Source organism: Marmota marmota, unplaced genomic scaffold, assembly GCF_001458135.2.
Source record: "Marmota marmota marmota unplaced genomic scaffold, marMar, whole genome shotgun sequence".
NCBI classification, from domain to species: domain Eukaryota; kingdom Metazoa; phylum Chordata; class Mammalia; order Rodentia; family Sciuridae; genus Marmota; species Marmota marmota.
Window position 1 is genome coordinate 7,271,336 of NW_026000222.1, and position 15,142 is coordinate 7,286,477.

Genomic DNA, 15,142 nt, shown 5'->3' on the forward strand with positions numbered 1-15,142 from the left:
ATTACATATATACAAGTATTCCAAACCCTGAAAAAGTCTAAAATCCCAAACAGGTCTGGTCCCAATCACTTTGGGTAAGGGACTCTCCCTGTAGTAAAGTCTCCATAAATGTTTCTGGTTCAAGAAAGAAGCCCTGGTCTATTAGGAACACATTTTTTAACTCAAAGGAGGGTGGCAGGCACGTAGGTGGCAAGTGGATACATTGCTGGCTGATGTAAGGATTCCATGAGATGCTGGATTTGAATATACCTTGTAAATGTAAGTCCCAGACAAACACGTGCATTGTCAATGCCTTCTGTGCTGTGGGTGCCAGTAAAACAATCCAACATCTTTTTTTTTTTTTTTCAGGGTGATGTTGACACATGTCAAATATATTAACATTCCTATTGAAATGACTCATTTGCAGGGAACAGTCCGCTCCGAAAGACAGGAGGGGAGGAGTGGGAGAAGCACGGGTCGATTGTTCAAGTTATGATGGCCAGTGCCCTTTGGGGATTTTGTTTCAAAGAGATCAGTGACAGTGATGCTGCTGTCCTATTTCATATCCTCACCACCGTCGTTATGATGTGCATGATGCATTAACTGCACCAACTTAGAAGTCCAAAGGACATCTCTGAGCTATTGCCAGGGCATGAGCTATGCCCTGTGAGATGCCAGACGTTAGCTGTGTGGCTGTGACCTCAGTCACCCTTGCCAGCCTCCCTCTCTCCCGGGTGGGCCAGGAGTGGTGGGACCCCCAGAGTGCTCCTGCCTCCTTCCTGGTCACTGCCTCAGTCCTTTCTCTTATGCTTTCTTGCTCGAGGCTGGTATCTGGGCCAGGCTTGGGATGCTGCTTCCCTTTCCCTTCGGAGTGTCCTCTCCAGGTAGTGAGATGTTTGTTGTTGATATTGCTTGTTTGGATTTGGTTTGGTTTTCAGGGAGATTTGACTGTGTTTGGGGCTGCAAATGAGAAGAAAGAAGAATCTATCGGTTGCATCTGAAATGGCCCTGTTGGAGCAACAGGCCTGGACCCTGCCTCTCGAGGTCTTCATATTCTAAGCTCACTTCTCAGGAAGGGCAGGGTCTCCTCCAGGCACAGGCCTCAAGCCTGTCTTAGTCCCAGAGCTCCTGCCTGGTCGCAGGGAGGGAACTCTCTGCATCCATGTTTAAGACTAACCTCCCATCTCTGCCCTACTGTTGACTGTCTGCTGGGATGATGGACAGTGGGGATTTTCCTCTCCATCCTCTCTTCCCACTACCCCTAACACACGACCCCAAATTGGTGATCAGACGGCAGTTGTCTGATTCCCAAATAATTCTCCCAGGCTGAACCATTGGATGGTCAAGACCTCTGTCCCTAGATCATCAGCATAATCATGAATGGGGCTTCACCAGGATGGTCCCTGCTGTTTCTACCAGGCCTCCAAAGACCAGGTGAACTTTCCTCTGGTCCTCTTCTTCTATCCCAGGCCCTGTAATAGAAATGCACAAATATCCACAAGGACAAGGCATGGCCCACAGACATAGTGCAAACTGATCCCATTGGACAAAAAGAAGTATCTCAGTCTCTGTTCTCCACCAAAAAAAAAAAAATATATATATATATATATATATATATATAATTACAACAGAGCTCCAGGTCAGCCAAGCCTTCTACTAAAGTTACTAACCTTCTTCTAAAACTCTGTCATGGGCTTCATGGTTCCTCATAAGTTTTCCCGATGACTCTGAGAAGACTTGTTTTATATATGCACATTAAAGCCACATCCAGGTAATTTTTCTCAGACAGGTGAGTCGTGTCATGGGCTCCAAAGGTGGAGACGTGAAAACGGCTTGCGGATTTAGAAGGACAGACTTTCCATATCTGACAAGACCTACAGGGGATTCCAATGACAGAGGCTTAGTCCTGACATGTATTACACTATTATTGTGTAAGTTTGGTGGCTTCTCCAACACATGGTGACCCTGCTCTGTGATGACGCAGTGTGGCCACATGCCCTGTCTCCACAAGGCCTGGGCTTGCATCCCAAGCTGTCCCCACCCCCAGCTCCCACTGGTAAGCACATGCCTTACAAGGCCTCGGCAGGCACGACTTAATTCAGACCAGCTGTCTTCCCTGCTCCTCCAGATAAACATAGCCCTGGAACGGGCTCTATCAACTTGCCCGTGGGACCAGGAGGCGATTGCAAATCTACCTCTCAAGCCCAGAGCATTCTCTCTTGGGACACTCTATAGGGCTTTCCAACTTGAATCCACCGGGTTTTCTTTTCTTTTTTTTTCTAAACATTGAAGTGGTTTGTTTCTTCTGTTTACAGCATCACCAAAATCGATGTCATCTCTCTTGTGACAAGAGGTCACGAGGAACCTTCCCTTGAACTTCAGCTTCGGCTACTTTGAGGACAACTGTCTACTCTGGAAACCACTGTCCTCTCCACACTGAAATCCACAGGTGCCGTGAAGCTTACTGTGGAAGTAAACTCACCCCACAGAAATCCTGCACTGTTTGCCACAGTGTCGCACCCTCTCTACAGGACGTGACGATATTTAAGTAGAGGGTGTTCTATTTAAAAATGGATTCCTTGTAGAAAGTGAAGGCAGAGGGTGTTACTGGAAATTGGAACTCCCCCTGAGAAATTCTTCTCCCATGCAGTCAGCTGCTTCCTCCCATCTTGTAGCCCTGGGGTTACAGGGCAGGTCTGTCTGATTTGGGGCCCTCAGCTCTTCCATGGCCCCAAGGTGCCTCCCATTCAGTTGAGCAGATGTGTGACGCCCCCGCCATAGTTCTGCAAGGCACTGCTAGGGCATTGTGGAATTCTACTTTGAATTTGTCAGGAAGAGCCTCAAAGGAGCTTCCTTCTCCCTCCATGCAACTCTTGAAGTTCCAGAAAAGCCAGGCCTTACCTTCTCCTTAGCCAAGTCCTCAAGGCTGGGACTAAATTCTTTCTCAAACATAACAAGTCTGATGANTCCCTAACTTCCTTCATTCCTATTTTTCTTTCTTTTACCAGTGCTCCTCGATTGTAAAGACACCTCTTCACTCCTATCAAAACGGAGTCTGCTATCATCTTTTACCTAAGCGCACAAAAATTAATATTCTCGCAGAATTGAAGACATCTGTGATTCATTTCCTGAGTTCCTTCTCCAGCTGCTGTTGCGTTTCTTGTACTTGGTGTCTGTCCCTAATGGCCTTGAGCCTCATCTAGGGAGAACCTTGAAACACCTCCCCAGTACTTCCTCTTGCCTGAGAACCCCCAGTCCTTCCAGGGGGAGTGACCATCTTCACCGGGGAAGCCTGCTGTCCTTGAGAAATTATTTCAAATGTGCCCTTACATCTCAAAAGTGCCCTGATTTTCCAATAAATTACATGATCTTTCTCTTCCTAAAAGATCTTCAAACTTGGCTTAGCTCCTGATCTGCAGGCCTCTCCTGGAATGCCCAGAAATCTGTGAGGTTTTTTTAATTTTGTCCTCTTACACCTTTCTATGGCTTCCTGGGTTCTCTATTTTTTTTTTTTTAATCTAGTTTCAAACTGGGTACAAAATTCAGCTTTTATTGGTGCACTCAAAACTCCACCAGTGTTCATCTTACAGCATTTTGGTGTGCTTTACTTCAATTTGGAGTGCTTTCTGCAAAGGGCCACAGGCAGCTTTGTAAAGCCTTGCCCTCTGCCTTATTGATGGCACCCCTGCTTCCTGCCTCTCCTCCTTTCTCATCTCCACCCCCCTGCTCAGGAGCAGTAAACACATTCCTCTCTCTGCCTCCTGCAGAGTCCTGCTCTTCACATCAGGGCCCTGGAAGCCTCAGTCTGTATCCCTAGCATTTGCCGAGAAGCTTTCTAAATATCTTCTTCCTGAAAGAAAGTCTAGTGAGTAAATTTTTGCATCATGTCATTAAACCTAACTACCTAACTACCTTGGATTTAACTGTACTTGCCTTGGTTCTTACTGGTGTGAACAAACGTGAACTTAGGCAGAAGAGATGGGAGAAATGAAGACATGGAGGCACAAAATAAAGAAAAAGCATGAGACAGAGGAGATAAAAGAGACCCTTGGTTCCAAAATTTAACTCTTTACCCTCTTGAACGCTGGTTTTAAATATTTTGTGTGGTTGAGCATCCCAGGGGGTCTTTGTGGAAAGTTTAGATCTCTGGAATTTTGTATCCTAAGTGTGTTGACCTGATAGGATCAGTAAAGACCATAGTTTGGAAACTCTTTTAGAACATGCCCGAGTTTAAGGGAGGTAATAAGATGATATAAAAAACTGAACTCAACCAAATTGGGGAGGATTGTAGTTATTTTTCCTTTCACCAATCTATTTCAAACGGTATGGACATTGTCATCTTAATAACTCATTTCGGCCTGAGGATCCGAAGTCATCTTAAGTGACAAAAGTATTGAGCACAATACATCAGCACACCAAGGTCCTTTTAAAATCCAACCTCTGTTTAAATAGGTGTGACATTGGCCAGATTCTTCAAAGCACATGCCAGGGAACTAGGAGTGGAATAATGCACGGAGATTGCCTAGTACTTGGCCTGGAACGAGTGTTGTTGTCATGACCAGGACTTTGACTCACTCCTTGGAGACCCAGAAAGACAAACTCCCCAGCATGCGATGCCCAATATACTTCAAAAGGCCTTCATTATGAGGAAAGTGTCCAATCCACACCATGAGCCCAAGTTAAAGGCCAGAAAACAGGATGAGATTGACAACACCAACTTCAGCTGTGTTTAAAGCCAAGGTCACAAACACTGTAGGAGACCCTGCTCCTCCCATGACAGACCTTCAGACAGTGGCCCTCTTCCCTTCTATGCTTGCTCAGTTTCTAGCCACCTTCCTCTTTCATTTCAGAGCTGTGCCCAAGTGGAGCAAACCATTCAGGCAATCAGCTCACTGATGCCAGGAACAGAAAACTGTATCCACAGAACTCACGGCCGTCACATGGGCATCCGAACAGGACTGAGAGAAGACACTTCATGCGCAGAGCTCATATGAAATCAGCCCAGTGCATAATGTGAACAACTTGCAGGACCTCGTGACTTGATAATTTCCGGCCTGCCATGTGGCCGTCTGGTTCTGTGGTACCCCCATTCCAGGTCTTTCTCAGAAACTGCTTTCTTGGTCTCTCCCTCTTGACCTCCTACTTAGAGCTGACTACGATCTTCTATTCTTCTGCATATCTACCCACAAACGGTGGCTATCTGTGTCCCTCAGTGAGAAAACTAAATAAATTCTCTTTCAGGAAAATCCAGAAACCCCATAGCACAATTTTTCTCAATGATTGTGATTTTTTCTCCCCGCTTGCCTCAAGGCCCTTAAAAGTCCATGGCCTTCATTCTCCAGGAATTAGAGAGCCTCCTAAGACCTTCATGAGGGTCCCTAAGCATATCCCTCTCTCAGTTCTCAGAAATAAGGAAGAGATCATTAGCTTTCACTTTTTGAGTTCATGAAGGCAGGCATTGTTCTCCACGTGGAAGAGAAGTTGAATGTCCTGTTGGAACCCACCAGTGACTTTGCACAAGATCAAATCTGGACAGTTCTATAAAGGACCCGTGCAGAGGTCAATGCCCTTTGTATCCCCAATGGGTCTCTTGGTCCTGAAAACAAGTTTGGGCATGATCTATTTCACAGGCTCTAGTTAATTCAGAGGCCATTGGCCCGGTGACTTCATCATAGATAGTCATAATACATAGATAGTAACTCTCACAATTCCTAAGCGGGAGTATGAGGATACTTATTTTTTGAGTCTCATAATTCATTTTTGATCATAAAGAGGAAAAAAAAAAACAAGCAAACTTTTGGTGTGAACTGTTTGGTGTGTGTTGAGCTCTGATTCACAACTTACTTAAAATAGATGAAAGCAGGATGATTCACCTTGCAGAGAGATTTTCACCCTGCCTTGCTGTGCGGCTTATTGGTAGATGGGACTGAACCTGCTTTCGTTTTCTGGAAGCCGGACTGAGAGGGCTCGCTGTGTGCCAGCCTCTGACATGGGCCTTCCCTTTGGCTAGGGATGTGGAAAATGTACCAGCAGCCTCCTTCATATTGTCTAACTCGCCTTGGGATCCTTCCCTCAATATTGGGGGTAGCCTAATGTGACATCTGTAATTAAAGGGTGATGTCAGTTGACACAATGCCACAGAGCCCAGTTAAACATTGTTCCTTAGAAAATAAGAACAGGATTGAATCCTGAAAACGTTGGTAGTGGTCCAGGGGCTGAGTCATTTGGCTCTCTCTGAGCGTCTCAGCTAGCTGGAACATGTTCCAAAGCACAAGTTCCCTTCACACTGTGGAAGCAGGAGAGCAAGAAGCAGGAAAATGTAATTTTAAAATAATACACTGCTCTAGGGATCTGCTATTTCCCTTACAATTCACGTCGAATCTTATTCATGGGTTTTAGTCCCTGGTACCGCACTTCACCAGCTCTGCTGGGTGGGAAAGGCCAGAGTTGCCATTCTGTGTTCTTTTGATATTCAACACACTGTTGGGTGCTTGAGTTTTTTTTCTTGCTTGCTTCTTGTAAAAGAGCTGGGAATTGAAAGATTAAATCTACTTTAATTTATGGGCACCTCCCATTTTGATGGGAATACTTGGAATGTATTATATACTTGTAAAAGAAATGCTTCATGGGATCTTAAAAATGTACCCAAGTGACTCGGTACTCATGTTTGCATGACTGAAATTTCACACAGAAATGAAAGTATCTCAGATAGAGGACAGGCAACATGGCTACTCCACTGGGGGAGAAGGTGGTAGCATTTCTCTGTTTGCTTCTTATTGCTGCTCTAACAAGTCCCTTAAACTCGGTGCCTTTAGACAACACAAACGTCTTACTTTGTAGTTCTGGAGGTCAGAAGTTTCACATGGGTCTCACTGGGCTAAAATCAAGGTGTCAGCAGGACTGCTAGGGAAAGTCTTTCCCTGGGCCTTTGCATCTTCTTGAGTCTGCCTCCTTTCCTGCATCCTCATCCTCAAGGCTAGCAATAGTGGGTCAAGTTCTTCTCAGGTCATCTCACTCGCTTTTCAACTTTAAGGAGCTTTGCCATCACACTAGGCCCACTGGGACAATCCAGGTAATCTATTTTATGTTCAGTTGATTAACAACCTTAAGTACACTTGAAGTTTAATTCGTCTTTGCCATGTGAGGCCACACCGTCACGGGTTCTCAGGATTAGAACGTGGACATCTTTGAGAATTATTATTCTACGAACCATGATTTCTAACTTGTCCTATGAAAGAAATCATACAAAGTAAATTCCAAATGCAAATGAGTCCTTCTCCATCTGTTTTTCTACAAGGGGGAGAAAAGAAACAACTGAAATTGGCTTCATACAACAATTACACAAGAGAATCTGGAGTTATAAATTTATAGTGGAAGGAGAAAGGTGGTTTTGTTTAATGCATTCTGGTTAGGAGCCAAAGATTCTTAACTAAAAATTTGCTGAAAGTACTCCTATAAACAGATGACTATTAAAGTTAAATAGTCATCAAGTTATGTTAAATTCAATTTAACTTAAATATTTATTAGGAGTGAAAGCAAACATAAATGTTGAAAACCCAAATCCTTATTTCTCAACTGTCTCCTCGATTTCCAACCATGTATTTCTGGCGGTTGGAAGGCAATTTGCTAGGTTTCCCTAACCTGTGACAGCAGGGGCTCAAAACCCTAAGTTGCAGCATCTGGAACCAAGAGAGTGAAGGAAGAATAAGTATGAACTCAGAAGACCTGTCTGCCTGGGACCTGAAATAAGCTAGACAAAGATGGTCACCCCAGCAAATGCAGGAGATCTGACCCGTCATCAACATATCAGCTTTTCTGGCTAACCATGTTCAAACAAATGAGATGGCTCATTCAGAAAAAAATGTAGTTAGTGCCTCTGCTATACTGAGTGTTGTTTTGGGTACAAAAAATACAGACTTGCTGTGAGCAGGGCGGGCCATATATCTTCCCTTATGAAGTTTATATTTCTGTAGTTAGACATCGGAAATGGAGATATTTACATAATGAATAATTTTATGGCGTGTGCAATTGTCAGGTTTATCTACACTTTTCAAAAGAGGAGAAAATGAAGGCCCAGCAGATCTATTAATTTGTCCAAATACCAAGTTAAGCTGGGACTTAAACCCTGTAAGTTTGAGCTCAGGCCTGGGCTCGGTGGTGCCTTTGAAATACCAAGGCAGGAGTTTCGAAGAAGCTGCAACAGAGTAAGGCGGAAAACAAAACTTGGCCCATTTTTACAGAAACACATCAAGATTCTAGACCCTTCGACACTTATGTACACACGCTCCACTCTCTAGACTACTTCCAATACCCCAAGCAGGCAATGAGGCTATGTCCTGTCACGGAAGCCTGGACCATGGGACATGGGGAGCAGTGAGTAGCAAAGAGCCTCAATTCCAGCAGGGCCTCAGAGCCTCCAGCAGGTGCATTCAGGAGCCTACAAACCAAACTAAGAAGACCTTTCCCTTCTTGAAGTGGGAGCTTGCCCACCCCAAGGGAAACAATTCAGTGACTGCACACAGAGATGGAGATGTTGATCAGGCATTCAACAACCCTGTTTTGAATACTCCATATACCCTGGCTGGACACTTCACTAACATTTCACCCAGTTCTATGGCCGTGGACACAGTAAATGTGTGCCCCTGGGGACATAGTCTCAAACTACCATGATTTTGGCAGTTTCATGGCGGAATGTGACAATGCTTGTTCGAACTCAAATTCTTGCAAAATTTGCATCCATGTTCACAATTTAGCTATAGAGTTATGATTGAAGAGAGAAGTTTAGACAGAAAATGGCCTGGGATTGGGTTCTGGCTCCACCAATGTCAGGTTGAATGGACCTGGGGCAGGTTATTTAATTTCTCCATGCCTCAATCTCTCTCTCTCTCTCTCTCTCTCTCTCTCTCTCTCTCTCTTCAAGGATATAATACCACCTTCCTTATAAGACTGTGAGCGGTAAGTGATTAAACATGAAGCTCACTACAATCAGTGCCTCATGTACAGTAAGCATGCAATACACGTTGATTTTTACATATCCATCAACAAATAGTCAATAAATGTTCTAGACACAGTCTTGGATGCTGGAGACACAGCAGTTAACAGAAGGGAAACAGGGAAATGTGAGACCTTGTCCTCATGGAACTTGCTTTCTAGTGGTGACAGATTATAAGCATGATGAATTAAAGAGAAAGGTGGCACTTCATGTCTACAATGATAAAGCAGCCAACCTCCACTTCAATTGATGGTGCAAGAGGATGCCTGTGTCATATTCTTGTGCTCACATACTCGTTTGCTGTCTCTGTCTGAGGAGCCAGGAGTGGAGTGCTAGGGGACCTAATTAAAGTAACAGCCTCAAGAGCAGGTTCTTGTGGTCTGGACTCAGGCCGCTGGAATTGAGATCTTCACACGGCACTTATCATCAGCAGGACCTCGGACCAGAACCTTGACCTCTCAATTCCCTCACCTATAAAATGGAAATAATAAAAAGAATAACAACTATGTTATGAGGTTGTTTTGAGCATAAAATGGACCAATATAGGCAAAGTACCTAGAGAAAGGTGGGCATAGAGTCATCTCCCAATCTGTATTAGCTTCTACCACTTTTATTATTGTGGCTTTTATGATAATATCATTATCATTATTTCTGTATAGCTACTGCCAACCATGAAGTGGGTACTTAATACATCTTTATTGAACTAAATAAAAGATGGTGTCTGTCATGGAGAAGCATAGAAGCAAAGCAAGCTGGTGTGTGCTGAGGACGACCCAAGAGCCACCCAAAAGCCACCCAAGGCCAAGTGTGCCATCGGCACCACTTGCCTACCTCCCCCATGGGCACTGCTTTGTGACAGATTGTCAACCAGAGACTTCTATAAATCTTCTCCCCAAACACAAAGACCTTGCACAAAGCCGATAGCTCACCTTTCCAAATCAGGATTTGTTCTCATTTTTTTGTACAAAATTTTACTTCTATAAAATAGTCTATTTTAGACATTTTGGAGTGTATAACTTAATGTTTTAATATATTTTCAATGTCATGCAATCATCACCAATATTCAGAATATCTCTATAACCCCTTCCCAACAAAGAATTCACATACTCCCAATTTCTCTCTCCCCAACACCCTCTGGCAATGACTACACTATTTCTGTTTGCATGGATTTGCCAATTGTAAACATTTAGTATGAATGGATTCAGACATATATGGCTTTTGTGTTTGGCTTTTTTCACTTACCATAATGTTTCCAAGATTCATTGAAATATAGTATACCAGTACTTCATCTCTTTCACAGCTATGTAATATTTCATTGTCTGTATATTCCTGATTTTGTATATTCATTCAGTAATTGATGAACCTTTGAGCTGTTCCTTTTTGCTGAGTGTTATGAATAATGCTGCTGTGAACATTTGTGTATAATTTTCATTCAAATTTTTTAAAAAATTTTGGGGGGTTATATTATTAGGAGTAGAATTGGTGGGTCACAAACTAATTATGTTTGAAATTTTGAGAACTGACAAAATGCCTCCCACATTGTCCTCTTCATCCCCTATTCCCATCAGCAATGAATGGCGGACCAATTTTTCTATTCCTCGCCAACACTTGCCATTTTCCTTTCCCTTTTTTTTTTAAATGGCCATCCTAGTGTATGGAGAATATCACAATTTGAATTTAATTTGTATTTTCCTAATGATTAATGATGCTGAGCTTCTTTTTATGTGTTTATTAGTAGCCAATGGTACATTTTCTTTAGAACAATGTCTAAGTTCTTTCTGTATATTTTAATTGGGATGTTTGTCATGTTATTGTTGAGTTGTAAGAGTTCTTCATAGATCTGAATTTTGGCTCTTACCAGATGCATGATTTGCAAATATTTTATCCCACCTGTGGGCTGCATTTCTCACATTCTTGATACGCTCAAAGTTTTAAATTTTGATGAAGCACAGTGTATCTTTTTTTCTTTACTTCTGTGATTTTGTTTTCACATTAAAAAAAAAAAACCATGATGCAAGGTTATAAAGATCTACATCTGTTTTCTTCTGAGAATGTTATAGCTTTAGCTCTTACATTGAGGTTTTTGATTTATTTTGAGTTGGGGGGGTGGTATATGGTGTGAGGTAGGGGATCCAAATTTATTCTTTTTGTGATGGACATCTGGTTGCCTTAGTACCAATTTTTGAAAAGACTATTCCTTCTCCATTGAATAATCTCAGTAACCTTGTTGAAGATTGCTCCTGGGTACCTCGGTTTATTTCTGGATTATCAATTTTATTTTATTGATTTATATCTTTATGCCAGTACCACACAATATCAGAAGTCTGAGTCCTCCAATTTTGTAATTCTTTGGCAAGATTTTGGCAATTCATTTCATTTGCAATTCCTTATGAATTTTACATTTGTACAGAAAAAAAAGGACACACTGGTAGTTTCAATGGGGGTTGTATTGAATCTGGTTTCTGCAAGTAGAAAAATACTTACTGCTCTAGGAGATGCAGTGCTCTAAAGCCATGGCTCTGTTTGCGTTTGATGAATGGAGTTATGCATGTATTGACTTACACAGAAAATCCTCTCTCTCCTTTGGTTAAATGATGTTGGCTACATTCTGACAGACGCGGCCTTGAGCAGGTAATAAGGAGAAATCATTGCTAAGGATACTGAAATGTGTTACGATCATTTTAGAGCTTATCCTCTCTGCCAAAACCAAGTTAAACCACACATAAATCTTCAAACGTAAACATTTTCTTTATGTTGTCACCTTATTCTCAAATGCTTTCTCAACGTTTTAGCCTCTGGGTGCAGCACTCATTTTTCCTTATAAGGCCCATCTCATCTCATCTCATCCCACGGTCCCACAGAAACCTCCCTCCATGAGGAAGAAGCAGAAAAGAAAGCCTGCTGGGCAGCCACACGCCCTGCTCCTTTCTAGATCAGAAACTTTGCCCAGTCCTTTCCTTTTGTGGCTTCACCTACCATCCGGCAAATTCCATCCACCCTCCAACATCTCTCAGAATAGAGAAGTATCAAGAATGCTAGATTGCTGTCCCCAGAACAATTGTTACGAAGGGTTTGAAGCGGGTGGAAACTGATCTGTTCCTTAAAAGAAAGAGAAGACACAGTCTTCTGTACAAGGCAGGTGTGTCATGCACGGGGTGATCTGGGCAAAGGGTTAGAGGCAGGTGACAGTGCACCAAGAGCAGGTCATCACAGGTCTGAATGCAAAGTCCAAGCTAACCTTCCCCTCCCTGCCAAACCCTCTTTCTTCTGCGGCTGGGTGTGGCATGCATGTGCAAGAGCGCGCGCGCACACACACACACACACACACGCACAAAGTTTTCTTTTTACTTACACAAAAGTAAGTAAGCCAGTACATTTGACCTGAAGTCATTTGTGTTTTCATTTTTCTCTAACGGGCGGACCTGAGGCCTTCATCCTGGGGGATCTGATGGAAGGTCCCCCAACTTCACACCCCCAATGCTAATGCTGAACCTGTGCTTTGCAGAAGTGATTCTCTCTCCCTGAATCGGAGTGTGTATGTGTGCAAGCCTTACGTGGTCTCTATCAGCAGTCACCAACCATTCCGTTTATTCCTGTGCATACCTGCCGCTACTTCTGGCAAGAGAAGGAGTCCCCTTCTTTTGAATCTCAGCTGTTCTCCGTGTCTTGTTTGGACACAGAGTGCCACAGAAGAGGTGCCCCACCTTGGGAAGAATGAAGCTCCCACTTAGACCCTTTTCAAACCCAACCCTCATTGAAGAAATGCTGGGGCTAGACTACCAAAAGCAGAGGGGCCCTGTGGAAAGGAGAAGTTCATTTGTTTATTTTTTAAAAGGTGTTGGGAGGTTGGACTTCTTAAAAACAAAACATGGATTTCATTATAAAATCAGTGGGCAGCAGCTGTGTTTGTAAGTGCTGGACGGGGCCACAGCTGGGTGGTGGCTGGTGGTCCTACCTGCATGTCATACACGTGGCTTCCAGAAGCACACTCCCAGAGTGTGCTTCCCAAGGCCCTTCAGATGTCTCTTTGTTTTCAGGATGAAGAACATGATGTTTCATAGAAAGTCAAGAAACGGGGACCTGAGTCAGGTGGTCATCTCTGGTGTAAAGTACTTCTTTGCATGGGGAACTCATCTAGTCCCGAGACAGGCATTCCTTGGGGACTACTCATGCTCTGCAGCAAAATTCCAACGGATTTCAGCAGAGCCACAGAATAAGGCCAGGTCCCAGCCACATTCCATTCCCTTCTCACACTAATCAGAGTTAAGGGACTAAGCCAGGCTCATTAGCTGTCTTAGGTCTCCTGGGTAAATGTCAACTGGGTGTGAAATGGAACCCTGGTGAACAAGAATGGGCCTCTCCAGAGCTAGTTCCTCCTAGCTAAGAGGGCTGGGACATTCCAGAAGGATCTAGGCTCCTTGATCCAGGTTTACTCCCCTAGCACCCATTCTATTGCACAAGCACATGACTGGGGAGAGGCATTGGAAGTGCCTTTAAATACATTCATGCTCATCTTCAACAAAACCCACAAAATTAATTCTCTTGCTCGCATTTTACCATCAGATTCAAAGAATAACTTGCCAGTGGTCACATGTACAGTCATTGCCAGAGCCAAACATCTGGCAAGGTCTTCATATTTTAAAGGTCACGTTGATTATGCTCTTCTAACATTTCCCAAACATACACGAGATGGCCTTCCTCAAGTTTCACATGTATTTAATCCACTTAATTTTTTAAAAAATGTATTCACTCTTTATAAGTAAATTTATTTTAAGAAACTTTTCACAGTTAGCAAGAGGAGGGAAAAGAGTGTTTCTTACTACAAATGGAAGAAAAGGAATAAACATAAAGCCCGATAGTTGGGTTGTGGCTGAATGAGACACCTTCTCCAGGGACCTGAGCCAAAGGCTGTTCCCTCTGTTGAAAAGGGAAACCAGCATCTGGTTCCCAGAAGTGTCAGCAACACACTGACACCTGACCCAGAACAACTTCTACACCAATGAGGACGAGGAAAGAGAATTGAAGAGGCAATTAAGTTCTCAGTGGGGCTCAGTGCTCTTCCCTTTGGTGACCCATGCAAAACCACCTCTCACCTCATCTTTAGGGAACAGAACTCTGTATGGTGTTTCTCCTCTTGGAAGTTCCTTTAAAGCAGGTCTTGGAAAAGACGGAGAAGATCCAGATGAGTGTGATGTGGTGTGAAGGGTGGTTATTACGTTATTCTGCTCGCCAAGCTTTTCTGTCCATGGACTCTTATACATTTTTGAGCCCATACCTCCTACCCACATTAATATTTTCTCTTATAAAATCAGTAAATATGCAATGGTGTGATAATGTTTCAGGTACTGCGTAAATCATAAAAGTAGGAATTTAAAAGATAAATCCACTATTTTTTCCACCAATCACCCACGAGTTCTGCCCTTAGGAGGGTCCAGGTTTAGGCCAAAATGCAGAGAAGACAAAGGGAGGTTACTCCCCTTATGGGGATGGTCAGAGGCTCCGAGAAGACTCTCTGGAGAGCGTGTCCTAGGAAATGATCTGGAGGTGAGTGAGGTAGAGAAAATGAGAAATGCAACTCAGGACTAAAGGGGCCAGTGCACGTGGACGCGCGCACATACCACACATGGGTCCGTGGAGGGAGCAGGAAATGAAACGAGAGAGGAAGCTCGGGGAGCCGCGGAAGGGTTTCACAGATGCACCCAAGCTTTAAAACACTCTTCCCCCATTCACCCACATACACCCAAGGGTGTGCAAGCCCACCATGGCATGAACAAAGAGGAATGCCAACCTTCCAAATAAAATCACCAGTTTGCCAAGGGGCGAGGGGAGTGGTCCAGGCTGTGGGAGCATCAGAGACGAAGCCCACTGGTGCACAGAATCTTGGTATATTTGGGGGGGGCAGGCAGAAGGGGCCTGGAGAGCTGTGAGAGAGAGTGAGGGGTGCAGGGAGGAGAAGAATGATTGTGTGAGGTGGGCAGGACCTAAGGGTGCTAAAGGGTATGAAACAGGTCAAGGAGCAAGGGCAAGCTATTGAAGGGACTTGGCGTTGACAGGGAGGGACCCTCACACCATGTTTCACAAAGCTCACTCTGGCTGTGGGGAGGCCCTGTGATAGCTGTAGTGGGTCTAGGTCAGGTAGTGATGAAGACGCATGTAGGAACTCCAAGAGAT